This window comes from Amblyomma americanum, chromosome 1 (assembly GCF_052857255.1).
Source record: "Amblyomma americanum isolate KBUSLIRL-KWMA chromosome 1, ASM5285725v1, whole genome shotgun sequence".
NCBI classification, from domain to species: Eukaryota; Metazoa; Arthropoda; class Arachnida; order Ixodida; family Ixodidae; genus Amblyomma; species Amblyomma americanum.
The window spans coordinates 202230382-202246599 of record NC_135497.1 but is presented as its reverse complement, the minus strand read 5'-3'; the positions used below and the strand labels follow the sequence as shown (position 1 = coordinate 202246599).

General features: G+C 45.8%; 1 protein-coding gene and 1 non-coding gene across 3 annotated transcripts in view; one reads left to right on the top strand and one right to left on the bottom strand.

Annotated features, from left to right (window-relative positions):
• LOC144114504 (G-protein coupled receptor dmsr-1-like) overlaps positions 1-16218 on the top strand; it is a 662808-nt gene that overhangs the window by 92039 nt on the left and 554551 nt on the right. The window lies entirely within an intron of this gene.
• On the bottom strand, positions 9860-9932 carry TRNAP-CGG (transfer RNA proline (anticodon CGG)). Its single transcript has one exon. It is a non-coding gene; the product is annotated as a tRNA-Pro (tRNA).

Genomic DNA, 16218 nt, shown 5'->3' with positions numbered 1-16218 from the left:
CACGCTGTTTGAGGCGGACGTTCATCTCTCCACATTCACTGACAGTAGAATGCGCAGACGACTAGTGACAACGTATTTTTCTACATGTAGTTTCATCTAGCGGCTACCGCAGCAATTAACATAAATAGCTCAAGTTATCCCGAAAAGATGGCGTTACACATACGCTCCAACATTTCTTTTGGGGAATCATTTCTAGAGAAGAAAATAAATCAGTCTCGAAACTTTACGGACAAAGGTTGTAAGATCATGCATGAGCGTTAGAAGGCTAGGCGAATATGTTTGCCCAACAAAACAGACACATAGCATACACGCTCATACAGGTTCATGCAGGTATGTGAAGTGTGCCCTCGTTCGTGAAGGTCCTTAGAATACTGCAGCATTAGTTAGATATGGGACAGCCTCCGGCGAAAACGACATCGGCTTCGTTGTCACCGTCGGAGTATTGCGCCCCAACCGAACACTCCCGCTCATGTGCTGGACATGAGGAATATTTTAGAGACCTTTAGCACAGCAGAGAGGTACGAGCGTAGATGTATACAGCCTCCTGCGCACGTACACGCGCAGTGGAAGGGGCGGGGACACTGCGTGTGCGCAGCATCCGATATATACGTCTACGATAGTACGTCTCCACTATGCTAAATGTCTTTGTTATTTGTGCAGGCCACGGAGAGTGTCTCTTACAGGGCCTCCAAGTGAGCGTTATCGTTTTGTGGAGAGAGAAGAGAAAGGGGGAAGTGGTATACCTACCGTGGTAATTTCTACTCCTAAAGGAACACGAAAAATGTGGTAGGTTCTTTTTTTTGCTTTAATTTAAGTAGCGTTGAAGGTCGGTTTTTGTTTTATTCAGTTCTTTTTCTTATACTTCGTTTTTTTTGCTGTTTAGTAGGAAAAGTCGAAGGACCACGTAGCTTTCGAATGCCCTGCAGGTGCAGAGCAATTATTTATAATTCAAGTGCATTTTTCCGGTTCTACGTGTACACTGTGTATATATTATTTCGATAGTGCGTATTTACTCTACGATGTGTGTGTACGCACATATATAACTATACGTGACTGGTATGTGCGATATATGCTGTATCTTCAAGCATTAGGTATATATGCTGAGGCATGACCGATATCTGTAAATTGAATATCATGCACCGGTGCCATCCTTCATCTACGGAGGCAAGGGCTTCTGTCAGAAAATATGTGTCTTTCGCCCGCTCTTGCAGTTTTCAACTTTTATGAAAAAGATAAACAAGACAAAGCTTGCTGCCTTGTATGTGAGTGGTTCGGTCAGTGCTTTCAAACTTGCTAAGATCAAAGGACTTATCTTTACCTCCAGGCTTTGAACTCATGGCCTCTAAGCGCACAACATTTAAAATCACTGCTTTACCCCGTTTGTTTGTGGGACCAATGCCCTACCACATCCTACATGCGTGTGAGCAATAAAGAGCAGGCGACAAAAACCACGCGTGCAATCGAAATGAGAACAAATCGATAACGCGTAGAAAACTGGCAGTACATAGGCGTGTAAATGTTTGCACACCAGGTTTCTTGCTTAAAGTTCAAATTGCTTCGCGGAGAAAACTTGCCGCATCAAACTAAGCAGTAAAGTTGAAGATCCGCGTGTGAACACCAGAGCTAATGCACCTGTAAATTTTACTGTCTCTGCCTTGGCTGCGAGAAAATGAAGCTTTCCTGCTGCAGCGTGCGCTTTCTCTATTAAGTTCGTAGGCCCTGGCTCACCGGTGTAGACTCAAAATATGAAGCTTGTTTACAATGGAGGCGCAAAAGTCAGTATTTGTCTGTACGTGCCTCGTCTCACCACCTGATTTTTCTCCTTTTAGAAGTATACCGAGCTCCAGCTTCACATTCAATGAACCTGTTAAAGTGAACGAACAGAAAAATGCTAGCAGAACCATTTTCCGGCTTCTATAGTACTAGCAGAAGAGTATACAAAGGTTAGTTAACTGGCCTAAACCACGGGCGCCCAACAAACACGGGCACCGTGTTTGTCTTTCCTTTTTTTTCTGCGTCCTGTCGTGTTTGCGCTGAAAAGATTAATACTTTGTCCTTCCTCTCTCCCCTTTTCCACCCGCTGCCTTGAACGTGGCCCACCCAATTTGCTTTCTTTTTCTGGCGACGTTAAAAGACACGCATTTTAGACCCCGCCGAGAACTAAAAAAAATGGGGCAGTTGTGTGTCTTGTGAGTCGAAATTGTCCTAGCGCGAAAGATGTACCTCATTATCGGCGCCTCTTGCCCTGATGTGCATCGCGCCGATATGGAGCGGAGCAACAGTGCTGAAAAACATGAATAATCGAGTACTAGCAAAACTGGAATATAATGTCGGGACTCGCTAGCAAATTGCTTTTGTCTGCCGTTAGAAGCTGGCTCATTTGAATTCTACACCACACAAGTCGGAGGCACTGTTCCTCCTTCTCAAGCAAGGCCCCGCGGGCATTCTTCAGAAGGCAGCAAACAGGCCGCCGTGTAGATCTTCGGCCGAATTTCTCGCAGCCTAGCGTAAAATGGAGGGAAAATATATCTCTCTTATTCAATACCGTGTGAGCGAATAGGAATGAAGTTAGCAGTGGAGTGCGGTGCGCATGGTAGGAGCAGCCGCCGTTAATGACGTGCGTAATTAACGAGCTTCTTCATCAAAAGGTTCCTGCCCGCATGCCCGGCAGCACAGCACGTCCGTCCGTTTCAGAGATCCCCAGGCAGGGGCAATCCTACAGGGCTGCTCCTCATTTATTAAACAATTTTGCGGTCCGTAATGAGACCGGCCACCGCTGACCCCCGTCACGTCCCAAACAGAGCGAAGATCCCGGTCTCATTGAGTCTTTAACGTAGGTCGCTGAGTTCACTGGAACGCGGAAGCGAGTGAATGGCAGGAAGCAGGGGAGAAAAGGCCCCGTCGCCTGTACGCTCGCTCTATCCAAATACTGGCGAGTGAAGCGCCGTTGAACGGGTGCATTTCGAATGGATCGTCCCAAAAAGTAACACCCGGAATTCCGAGTAGCACTCGTGCAGCGCTCTTTTGTAGCTACTGAGCAAGCAAAGCGAAACGGTAATAAGTAGTGAAACTTTTATTCAAGCCCAAGGAACCATTAATGAACGGCAATGAATGCATCGCTGGCAGCCGGCCCGCACAGTAGCTGGAAAGAAATGTCTCCTCCGGCACAACAGCACAGACTGCAATGACTTGAGTCAGAGGCAGTGAGCAGCAAATGTTCGGCCAGGCATTTCAACACTGCCAAATCCATCTTTCGTGTTCGTAGAGCGTGACTCGGTGGTATACCACACTGCTGTTTCGCATCACCAACGGCCGTGAACTCATTTTAGATTGCTTATCTTTTTTTCAAGCGTTTTCTGGTAAAGTTCGCCGTACTTCAGCCAGCCCCATTGCTCGCACGAGCGAGAGTATGCAGGCAGTTCAGTTATGTATAGCTAGACCCGGCCAACTTTTCAGTGATGGAGGCGAAATGCTACTCTGCTGCGCTCTGGCAAAACTGACGTGTTCTCCGAAATACAGTTGAAACAGATCTCTTTGACGCAAACAAGGCTTGAGTCAAATAAAAGCCAGCGAGAGGCAGCATAACGTGTTCGGCCCTTTTTCACATGTTTGTTACGAGAGCGACTGTCACACTTGTGTTTCTTCACCGTTCATTTAGCCGCGGAGGCTGGCTTTGCACACGCGTTTCCCGGCAGACAGAAAAGGTGGAAAGAGGGAAACAGTGCAAACCGAAGAAAAAAGGGTCAAGTGAGCGCAAAAGGAAATAGGGCACCGCTGGAGGCTTCGCAAGCTTAGCAACCCAATCGAGTGGTGACAATCAGTCCTACTCTTCACAAAAGCGCAGCGACGTTCGCGTCAACGGCTGACACTGCTCGGATACACACGTCCCCCTCCCCCGCCCCTCAAAAAAATAAATAAAAGCCTACCGTACTCGAGCAAGCCCACTTTTGAGCGTTTGTGTTTCGTGTTCTTGTCTGAAACAGCACCGCGAGCGGCTTTTTGCGATGAGACGTTCGCTTGTAACCTGCGCTCGGAGCTGACTCCGCCCTCCGCCCCCAAGCGTAGGCGGCCCAAAATTGCCGAATAACCAAGGTTCTATAATAAAAGAAATAGAAGAGGAGAGCGGGTGGGGGGCAGTAAAAGACAGGGATGAAGACAAGAGGCTGAAAGGCGCGCTCAGGAGAGCCGTCACGAGGAAATGACGCCATACGATTGGCGGACAGCTTGAATGCCGGCTGAGCTCCCGGCCTGTTCTGACAGCTAGCATCTTGCGTTTGCTACACGAGCTCCGAACAAAACAAGAAGACGCAACTCAGACGAAGGCCAGCAATTCAGTCTCAAGCTTAAGGTGAATCTGTGGTGCGGCTTCTCTGCTGTTCGAGGAAAGTGCCTAAGGAATGCGTCTGAAGTGGTCAGTAGCTGGCTTAATCTGGGTAGAGATAATTAAAGAGAGACAATGAATATAAAGTGTTTCCCTCGTACCATCCTTGGTATAGCTGGTGATCCATCCTGGGCAGGCAAGACCGAAAGAGAAGCTTACCGTGAAATTAATTTAACGCTAACATAGGGTGGAGCTGTATTCCAACGCTCTTCGCAACAAGAAAAAGCAAAGAAAACAGGAGAGCATGAAGTGATTTATTCTCGGTGCTCCAGCCCTCACGAACTGCGAAAAGTAACGTCACTGAATTTCTTAAATTTTTGCGGGGAAAAGTAAAGTAAATTCTATTTTTTTTTTGCGCACGAGGACGACAGGGTGCGCTTATATTCTTTCTTCCTCGCTCCTTTTCATTATTTTCCGTTTTATGGCCGTCTGAAACTCCGCGCATATTACGAATGATGCATAGCTGTCTTTCGTACTCTGAAAACTAGAAAAAAAAATTAAAACGCTCCAGTTGTGCAGAAGAGGCATGTTGGGGAGTAACAGGGTGTCCACTTCACTCCCACGTCGTTACCTATTCAAGAATAGCGCAGCGGAAAGAGTGCTCTGAGCAGCCTTCCAAGTCGGTCGCTTTCTGCAAACTATCTTTCCTACCTTTCCGGCAGCCTGCTGCCGAGCAGTTGGCTAACTTGTAATTTGCTAATTTGTAATTTTAATTTACGCGCTTATTCTTGTGCGCATGAACTTAATCATATGCGCGTCCTATAGACGTAGCTGTATGTTTCCGATATTGCTCAAAGATCCAAACGACAGTGCAGAGAAAAGAACACAGAGAAAAAAAAGAGGACACAGGACAGGCGCCATTCTCACGCCATCACTCTCGCTGTCAAAAAAACAAAAAGAAACAGGATATCTGCGGAGATCTTGATGTTGTTTTCTTTTTTAACTTGAACGGAATTGTTCTGTTGTCGTGTCGCTGATGTTTCGTATTTAAGCAACCGCGGCCTTTCCAATTAACTCCCCCCCAGCAGGTGGCTGTTTCAAACACAGCCATCGGTGGAGCTTGTGAGAGTCAGGTTGCTTTTCCCAAGCAACGTACCTCTCGCAACCAATCATTAATTTAACTACCACCTGCCACAGTGGGCAGCTTGTGATGACCATACAAGGTCACGTCACCTATAGTGGCCCGCCTGCCACCTACGCTACTTCTCTAGGGACATTTCGCTCGCAACGCCGCCGCCGACGACGCCTTGTTTTTCGCTGAACGGGACCCCTAACGATCCCCTGTTAAAATATTTTTTCATTTGCTCTGGGAAACAGAACTTCCGCTGAGTTCTCGAGCAGTTAAAAGCGAGATTTGCTCGCTCGTTTTATTGCAGCACACAAACCTTTAGCCGCAGTAAAATAAACAGCGCAGTCACCTCGAGCTGAAGTAGGTCGAAGATCAATGACATGTGCAGGGCTCAATCATTCATAGTCCCTTTCTCTTTTAGTGCTACTAAAGGAGGCATGGCGTCATACCTCTTTTATACTGACGTCCATATTGATCGCACGTTTTGCATCCAGTAAGAATGCAGCGCGAATGCTTTAGACCCATGGCTGCCTTGGATATGCGTTGAATAACTCTTGCTCCACGGACCAAAGCAGGCGTGCAGTCAGTATTGGCACATTAGGTTACATACTGCAAAGTAACTGCTAAAAGGAAAGAAGCGCGGAATCTAAGCGTCGCAGAGATATCTATATCAATTTCTTTGCTCCCCTGAACGCGCTTTTTTTGCAGCTGAATATCATATCGAAAATTTTGCGGTAAAGAGCGAAACAAGCGCTAAAAAATAGAGAAAGCCTCACACGTGAATCAAATTCTTTGCTTTGTCCTCGCTACGTAGATATGTACTCGAACCAGGCCTTGGCACTGGTGTGCTTATCCCTGCTGCTAAATGGCTGGCTGCGAGATTCATATATGGCAGCGATTTTATACATTATGTTGCGTTCGGATTATTCCAATCACCTATAATTTTAATGACGTCCTTCAAGTTTTAAAGAAAAAAGCAGAGCTCGCCTGCTAACAGAACGAACGAAACTAATGCTACCTCAAAAGAACGAAATAACTAACCAGCGCAGGAATTACGTTACCAGGGATTCGCTTATGCCCATGTAAACGTCTTAATTGCAAATTCAAAACAGTGCAGTCACGCACGTACCTTTGACTATAAGCAAACTATGCAGACCACTGCTTTTAATGCGCTGTGAACATTCTATTAGGCTAGAGTCTCTTAGCGAGTGCCCACCTGACATGACGCACCACAATACAATTGATTGACTACCCTTAGTACCGATTCCTTCATCGCCTGTAGATTTTAAAGAGTACATAACATTCTGGTGCAGTTCCTCACCACAACGGTGATGATAGCGTTTTCTTTATATCCTCTCAGCCTTCTCATGCAGGAAGAAATTCAATGGCACAGTTTTATGCACTATTTCTAATGGAAGCAACTAAGCATGAGCTTGTGCTACTGAAAAGAAACGAGGCAGAATACCTGGGTTTACTGTGACACCCATGTAAGAAGGTAGGCAGTATTAATTCAAGCATGCAAGAAGGGCGTGGCAGTTTTTAGGCATTTTACAGTTGTTAATTCTATTCAAATATATTTCATTCTAAAGAATCACCGCGCTGACTGCTCTATTCCGGTGATAGCGATAGAATGTCTAGCTTTGAGCGAATACATTATAGAAGAAAGTTCAAGTCGGGGTGGAACCGGCTGGGCACAACTGACCTGGGTGAGCACAACCAGCCACTGAAAGTAACGCTCATTCCACGAAACTTTTTTTAGGTGATCTGGTCTCGCTGAATGTATACTACGATTGCAACGAAAAAAGTTCTGTCTGTGCTCATTCTAAATAGACAGAAAAAAAAAGAAACACGGTTAATAAATCGCGTTGGTCGGTATGTGGCTCTTTCATTTCACAGAGTTCCGAAATCGCCCATTCACGATGGCCCGCCAAACGAGTTCTCTGGACGACAGACGAGGAATAAACTCGTGCTTCCGCGCAAATCTCGGCAAAAGCCTCTCGAACTGTCCCATACTGCACAGCCACAGCTCCCCGAAGGCGCGATATCACCGCTTGACATTTGCCTAAATCGAGACAGGCCGGAAAGCCAAGGCCTTCTCTAGTAGCCTGCCGATGACTATGGAGCTACGCTGCGCGCTCGACGCCGCATGAGCGAGAATCGAATGGAAACTTCGCGATTCGGGGCACCTGTACGCTTCCGCTGAAGCTGCGGAAGGCGATAACGGGCTTTGCGGCCGCTATATTCTCCGGGCACCTTTTGAACGCGGCACAAGGGCGGCAGCGTGCGAGCGCGCGTAGAAATCCCTTTGTGTGGAGCATGCAGAATCCGGTTGCAGGGCGAGATCTGTGGCGAAGACATCGGCCGCGCTCTGCCGCGCCACTAGAGGCAAGGGGAGGGGCGTGTAGGAGTGTTTCTTGTCGCGTGCTCCTCAAGAAACATTCACACTTGATTCTTCTTTTTCGTACGCGAAGCGGGCGACACTAGTGCGTTGCCTGGTAGCGACACTTGACACTGTTTTTATCCCTTCGTCGACCGGTGCTTGCCCAGGAAAGCAGTGATTGCCGGCCGAGAGGGCCGAGCGTGAACGAAATTTTTTAGCCGCCTCTTTCTGAGCGAACAGCCGGTGCGCTTCTCTGTGTCTGACGGTGCGAAAGCCCAACTAAGATATCGTGGCTTCGGTAGGGTATCGAGTACACTTTCAATTTTTGAATTGTTGAGTCGCTTATGAAGGGTCATGTAAAGGTGTCGAAGAGCCTTTGTCGGTCACGCACAGGTAAAAAGATAAAAAATCAACCCCCGATTTACTTTGCTAAACGAGACGCGAAATGGATGCGTATAAAAGACTTCGTTCAGTAGGATTGCGACACCAGTGAACTCGTTAGCAGCATGACTACAGATGCAGTATACCTGATAAATAACAGCACTTCTAATTCAACTTTTCTTTCCCCGACAGACCACGCTGAAGTTTTTTCGTGCATTGATGAAAGACTACGAAATAATAAAAAAGGCATCCCCTTGATTTTGGTGGCTGTTGGCTTCCCTCATATATGCATGCCATAACGACCGCCTCTTTTTCCTTCGCTTGTATGCTTAAGAACAGGAAATCTAAAGACCCCAATGGAATGCAAATAGCGCCTGTCAAAAATGCACTTGTTCTAATTTTCCCTGTTCTAACACATATCTGCAATCTAATACTCTCTACTGGTGTGTTTCCAAAAACACCGCAAGAAGGCCGAGAGATACCAGTATTTAAACAGGGCGAAAGAATTGCCCTACATAATTACCGCCCAGTTTCAATGCGGCCTAAATTTTCGAAAGGCATAGATAAATTATTACACATCAGGATGACATCATATCTACATCAGCATTAATTATGACATGACTTTCAACGCGGATTCAGGCGGAATCGGTCTACGGAAACAGGTCTCTTATCTCAGAAAGAAATAATATTGAGTCTTTTACTACTAAAACAGTGGTAATAGGTATATATATCGACTTTTCCAAGGCATTTTATTCAGTAAATCAAAGATTCTCAATTGTAAACTTGAAAAATATGGTTTCTATAGAAAGTCATATGCTCTTCTCGAAGCGTACCTGCAGCATAGGACGCGGTACACACTAATACGTGTATGAGTCTAAATCGTCTTCACTCTTAGCTATAAGGGGCCGCAAGGAAGCATCTGAGGGCCACTTTTATTCTCTCTCTCTCTCTCTCTCTCACTCACTCACTCTCTCTCTCTCTCTCTCTCTCTCTCTCTCTCTCTATATATATATATATATATATATATATATATATATATATATATATATATATATATATATATATATATATATATATATATATATATTATTTGTAGTGCCAATCAATCGGTTTAAAGAAAATTACTTATAAAGCAGCAGAAGAAACAACCATGCCGCCGGTGGGATCCGAACCCACGACCTGCGAATATCTCGTCCGGTGCTCTACCAACTGAGCTACGGCGACGGCTGTCCAATCTGCTGCTCTCATGGGCATTTATGTTTATTGGGTGTAAGTGAACCTTGAGAGTGTTCACCAGCGCCACCCTCGTCCATAGCGGCGGACATAGCACGTCCTGTAATACCGCGAGTGTGACGTGGAACGTCCACTAATGGCGAGGGCGGAAACTGTGCGACAGCCCTCTTATGCTACCTATGGCATCAAGGCTGCCAGAACCGAGACCCTCGTTAAACTATTAGCAGACAAGGTAAAGAAAATGAGGGGCTCGTTTGAGAAACTTGATGAAGGGAGCCAACAGTCACCGAGACCAAGGTGCATAGGGGAATGTTTAATTTTTTTTAATGTGTTGTGCTTAACAGTGGGATAATAATACTTGGATTTATCTATCGCTTAAAGAAAATTACTTATAAAGCAGCAGAAAAAACAACCATGCCGCCGGTGGGATCCGAACCCACGACCTCCGAATACCGCGTCCGGTGCTCTACCAACTGAGCTACGGCGACGGCTGTCCAATCTGCTGCTCTCGTGGGCATTTATGTTTGTTGGGTGTACCCTACCGCAACTCGCCAAGCTCAAAAAGTATGATTCTAAGTGTCATACCCGACATCGTGAAACATGTAACGTGTCCACACCACGGGCGAAGTATTCAAAAGACTGCTTATTGTACACCCACCCAGCTTCATTAAATCGATTAGAAGCGTCCTTTGATCCGTTTGGTAAATCCGATTCTACAATTAAATTGTTTTTATCGCATTTGCGTACATGATGCGGCTAATGTTCTGTCATGTCTTTGTGCTTTTTTATTGTTTTGTTACTTTTGATATTTTGTTCACTTATTTTGCAGTATTTAATTTCAATAATTGCTGTATGATCGATGATTGTCATGCGTGTTTATAATAATTAAGCTCTTGTAACCTGTGAAGCAATACGATAAACGTACCTGTGTGAAAGCCAACTTGTAAAGAGCTTGGACTCACGTCAAGCTGTTATCACGGCTTTTAGTGCACTCTCCTCCTCTCAAAAGTAGATAAAGAATTGAATTGAAAAGGCGCACAAGCGCTGTGGCTTTGATTAAATTTGTGTGTCTTCGTTAATATTGGTGACTGTGCTACCAGTACCGGGCTTAAAAAAAGGGTTAAAGTTAGGACAACCTGTTTTATTGATGCGGAGGAAATCAAAAAGCTTGAGCCCTTTCGAATCCGCTTAAGCAGTTATGAGGAGCAGATATATCCAAGTATATCAAAGTTATATCCAAGTATTTCATTATATCCGTGTTTTTCGTAATATCTGAGTGTTTTGCCTCTTTTATCTCTCCCCTACAAGACGAAAAGGGAGATTTCGTTCTCTCTATTTTGCCACCTGTCAACTGTGACGGGTGGCTCTTCCGTTAATTAACCGCCATGGAGACAAGACGGCTTTTCGCTAGCGAAACACTCAGTCCAAATGCAAATTCGGTGCAGGAGCACTTTGTTTTCCACCTTATTTTCGGTTTTTCGATCCAGTGCACACGGAGGAAAGTTGATGCAGGCGACGACGTGCAAAGTACAGCGCAAGAGACTTTCAGTTTTCCAGGCGGCAGCGGCAATAGTCAAGCGGTAGAGCGCCCGAACTCGCATCGTGGCGATGGCACAGTGGTCTAGTGCAGTTGCCAGCAAAGCGCATCTGTTCACTCCGCTCCGGGTTCGAAACCCACTCGCGAAACCCACTGCTTTATTTTAGTTTATTTGCGCTGCGAGGCTTCATCCCCAGACAAGACGGCTCTCTCGCTAGCGAGGCGTTTAGTGCTAGAGCACTGCAACGCCGAGCGTTACCTTTCAGATGGAACACGGTACGGCGTTTGTCAAACGATCAGATTTTCCCCTCTGTCTAAAAAGCTCACTCACTAGGAACGTAAGCGAGCTGATGCCGTCACATCTCCAAAGTGGTGCCGTCCATTAATAACGTGCATGCGCAGAAACTGTTCCTTTGGGACTTTGTTGAGCACTGGCATTAGAACAGCTGAAAGGCTGTCGGCAATGAGCGCCAAGGTTTCCCACCCTATCCACGTGATTCGAAAGTAAGTCTAAAGTATTTGAAAGAAAACGTTAACAACGAACCTCTACAATTAAACTAAGGCATTTAGCGCTTGTCCCGTCTCTTTTCATTTTTCTCGCGTCTGCCCATCTTGTGCTGTTGTCAACACTGAACCTTCGCCAACCATCCCCAACTATCACCATTAATTCATTTCTCAGTCTACGCGTTTCTGGTGATCCATTGTAGGACAGATATTCTAACTTGAGCGCTTGAATGTCAGATTATGCCAGCTTAAATATATGGCACTTGCGCAATCAGAGTCAAGAATATAAGTGCCACAAGGTATCATGAGCACGCACTACAATGACACAGCAGCATGCGCAAGGAAACCGCAGAGCAAATTTAACATGGCGTGCAATACGGGCATAACTTCTGCAGATAATACAATTATCCTGCTACGGTGTTCCTGATAAAAGAACCATTTCAAATCTGCATTGACGTAGGGAAACGCATCAAGCCCGGGTTGTCGTTGGCCTTATCCGCAAATAGTACACGTTCCCTGGCATACATGGACAAACGTTGCGGAATAGGGCGCAAAAGAATGGGTGGTGTTTATCCAGTGGTAAGCCTTCTTTTCAGCCTCCAAAATCATTGAACTGTAAGAACGGAGCTGCGTCTACGAAGCCTTACCTGCCACCCGTGGTGCTCCTGAATATCCTTTCAACTCTTGAAACGTTATTTGAGGCATTTTTGGGTGGCCAATAAGTCAACAATAAAATTCGATTAAGGAAGGGCGTCGGGCAAGGAGACACGATCTCGCCAATGCTGTTCACCGCATGTGTACAGGAGGTATTCCGAGGCCCGAACTGGGAACAGATGAGAATAAGAGTTAATGGAGAATACCTAAATAAGCTGCGATTCGCTGATGACATTGAATTGCTGAGTCGCTCAGGAGATGAACTCAAACCATGATCAATGAGACAGACAGAGCAGTACGGCGGGTCTTAAAATTAACATGCAGAAAAGCAAAGTAATGTTCAACAGTCCAGCAAAGGAACAGCTGTTCACATTTGGAAGCGAGATGCTGGAAGTGTAAAACAATACGTTTACTTAGGGCAGGTCGTAACAGCTGATCCGGATCATGAAATGGATATAACTAGAAGGATAAAAATGGGGTGGAGCGCATATGGCAGCGTCTCTCAGATCATGTCTAGCAGGTTACTAATATGCCTAAAGAGAAATATGTACGACCGCTGTATCATACCAGAGCTCACCTATGGGGCAGAAACGTGGAGGCTAACGAAAAGGGTTCAGCTTAAGTTAAGGACAACGCAGCAGGAAAGAAAAATGATAGGTGCAACGTTAAGAGACCGGAAGCGGGCAGAGTGGGTAAGGGAACAAACGCGGGTTAATGACATCCTAGTCGAAATCAAGTGGAGGAAATGGGCTTGCGCAGGGCATGTACTGCGAAGGCGAGATAACCGCTGGTCCTTAAGGGCAGCGGAGTGGATTCCAAGAGAAGGCAAGCGTAGCAGGGGGTGGCAAAAGGTTAGGTGGGCGGATGAGATTAGGAAGTTTGCAGGCATTTGGTGGTCGCAGCTGGTAAAAGACAGGGTTAATTGGAGAGACATGGGAGAGGTATTTGCCCTGCAGTTGGTGTAGTCAGGCTGATGATGATGATGATGATGATGATGATGATGATGATGATGGGTGGCCAAACATGGAATGCGCTCTTAGATCTCATTCAACACTTGCTTGATGCCCGTCAGCACAGTAAAGCTATACACATCTTTTTTTTTCTTCTTCTCCTAAGCGCCATGAAAAATTCAAAAGCGGCTGCTATAAGTCTGTGCGCAGAGTGTTTTTAGGACCCCCATGCTGAAGGCTCGAGGTCAAGACAAGATTTCCTCCTTTCGAAGAGAGATGGGGTAGGCAGATTGAAAAGAAGGGCATTAACTGTTGCTACTTCAGGTTGGCTGCTAATAAGCCGGTCTCATTTTGCGTGTAAGCAAACGGACTTTGACGGCATCGCATGTTTGATGTCATCACATCGACATTACAGCTCGGTGACGAGATGATATTCTTCTTCTATTATGGCAGAGTCACTGCTACGGTTTCAGTAAGCGACCTCGCTGGCCAACTGCCAATCCGCCTCTCTCATTCTGTTTTTATGGACGAAGTAAAAATGATATTCTTGCATCTGTTAAAGAATTGAAATGATCGAAATTGGCGTATAACTCGGCACTATGCTCACAAATCGTCGGATTATGTTACTTTTCACCGTTGTTAATCTGTACTCAAGCCTTCTTCACGGAAAATTACGTCACCGAAAGATATTTACCGCATTTTTCTTTCTCCGGCAGCTCTTATCAAATCTGGGGGGTGATGCTCTCTTCTCCCTTCAAAAAACTTGCACCAAGTGTCACATCCACAGCGCGCATGCTTCGCTGTATGTACATAATAATAAGAAAAAAAAACACCGTTAAAGTCAAAAACCCGCTTTTATTTAATCAATAGTCTTGTCTTCAGCCACGATTTAGATAAACGCAGAGAAAAGAAATGATCTGGATAGATACGGTTATACACTTTGTTAGCTTGGTGCTCAGTGTCTCATTTGTGCCGTGCAGAATCGAGCCCATGAGCTGTTTTTGTTTCAGTTGCGAAAAGACGTTTAGATAAGGAAGGATTCCTGAAATATTCTCAACATGCATTTTTTTATTCCAGCGAAAAAACGTTTCGTTTTTAGTTCTTTTGAGCTTGAGACCATTTTAATTCACTAATCGGGACCGAGAATGTGTGCTGCAGTTCTCACTACAAAACTCTTATTTCTTCAGCTCTCTTATATACGCTGTTGTTCACTGTGCTCTTTGTTCTTTTGAGCTGGCGTTTATGCAGTAGCCGGTAAATTTTTAAGGCAAATGGAAAACATTGTGTTTATGCCTAGTATTTTAATTAAAGCGTAGCTAGCACGGTTAACTACACACCATGTCACAGCCGTGTCATCGCGTGAGTATTAAAAGATGATTTTAGTTGCAGGTTTGCCTAGTTGTGCCTTGTCTTAGCGTCTCCCACATTTCTACAGATAAGTGTTCGGTTGTTCATTAGGAGGTGCAGCCTCGAGCTTCGCACGCAGGTCAAGGCATTTCCAGTGCTGCTTATGGACTGCGAACAACGCAGATAGTACTTTCTGAGCAGCCTCGCGATCAATGTGGATCTCACCGGGAGTCAGTTTAAGCCCAATTAGTACGTCCCCTCAGGCATGTCTCCTAATATACTCCTTGAGAGCGACTCATGTCCGGTTTGCGGAGGCTGGACAAGACAAGCCAGGGAGACATTTCTTGCCAGATGCTTCGTCTAATGATCATGGTGTGAAGAAAGTTTGAACAGGCCTGAGGGCACTTGAGTAATTATAAACTTTAGGCTCAGCGTCTTGTTGGTTGGACACATCTAAGGAGTTTACAGAAATCTTGGCCTCGTCCTTATTGTTGAAATGCTTCTTTTTTTGGTCAGTAACTAAAGGGCAGTGAGTTTACAGGAATTAATGAGTTGTTTCAGCACCAGTAGAAGAGCACGCATATTAAGGGATGAAGTTTTGCACACATTTCTGGGCTAACAAAGGGATAGCAACAGTAATAACTAGTGCGCATTTTAGTACTACCATTACACTCGGTCCATGAAACAAGCAGTATTGAAAGACTCTGGATTAATGAGCTGGTTGAATTTTTACGCTTCAGGGCAGCAATGTTGGCCATGAGGCACCCCGTGTAGGAGCACGCGAGATTAACCTCGACCACCAGGGGCTCATCAACGTGCACTGAAAATATCATTACACGGGCGGGCATTGAAAGCGCGGTGCAGAGTTGTGCAGTTCCCTTTTGGTGTTAGAATGAAGTACAACGACCATGTGTACGCGCTTTCACGATTCTTTCTTCCCGCGCCACCACGTTCTACTCCAAGGCCAGCTCTGATCTTAGGGTTCGAACGCAAATTGTGCTGCGTTTTACAAGCAGTGACGCACGACCATTACCTGTAAATGACCATCCGTCGTAGACGATTGCTGGTATACGCTCGCGAGGTTTGAAAAAACATGTAACCTTAAAGCGCAGAGAATACCTTTGAATATTGCACTAACCGTAAACTACTTCCGCTTATGTCCTGAAAGAAATTAAAGAATGATTCACGAATGCGAAATCGCACGAAGAGCGTTAGCTGAGTTGTTTTCACCTATATGTTCGGCTGTGCTTTACATTATTATTAATGATGACTATTAACGTGCACCTTCGTTATTTCCGAGGCTCAAATTCGTTATATCCTAATTTCACTACCAAGTCCTAAATTCAGATACCAACCTGTACATCCCGAAACGACGATTCGTTTGGTACAACCCACATCCCTCTGCGACCAATGGTTCGCCCGCCACGGCCCTCCGAAGGTCCCCTCATTACGGTTTAGAGATCCAAAGGTCGTCAGTACGAATCTCTCTCACGTACCGGGCTTCAACTCGACTAACAACTTTGCGCGTCGAGTTGTGTCGATGTCTTTGCACCACTCCGAACCCTCTGCGCCAAGCGAGTGGGCCAAAATTTTGTCACCATTGGCGACGCCAAGTTGCACCAGCCTCGGCACCCGCTCAGACGGTACATATATAGCGGAATGCCAGCGTAGGGCGAGTGCGCGTGCGCGATTTTGTCACCAATGACGACGCCAAGTTGCACCAGCCTCGGCACCCGCTCAGACGGTACATATATAGCGGAACGCCAGAGTAGGGCGCTGTCA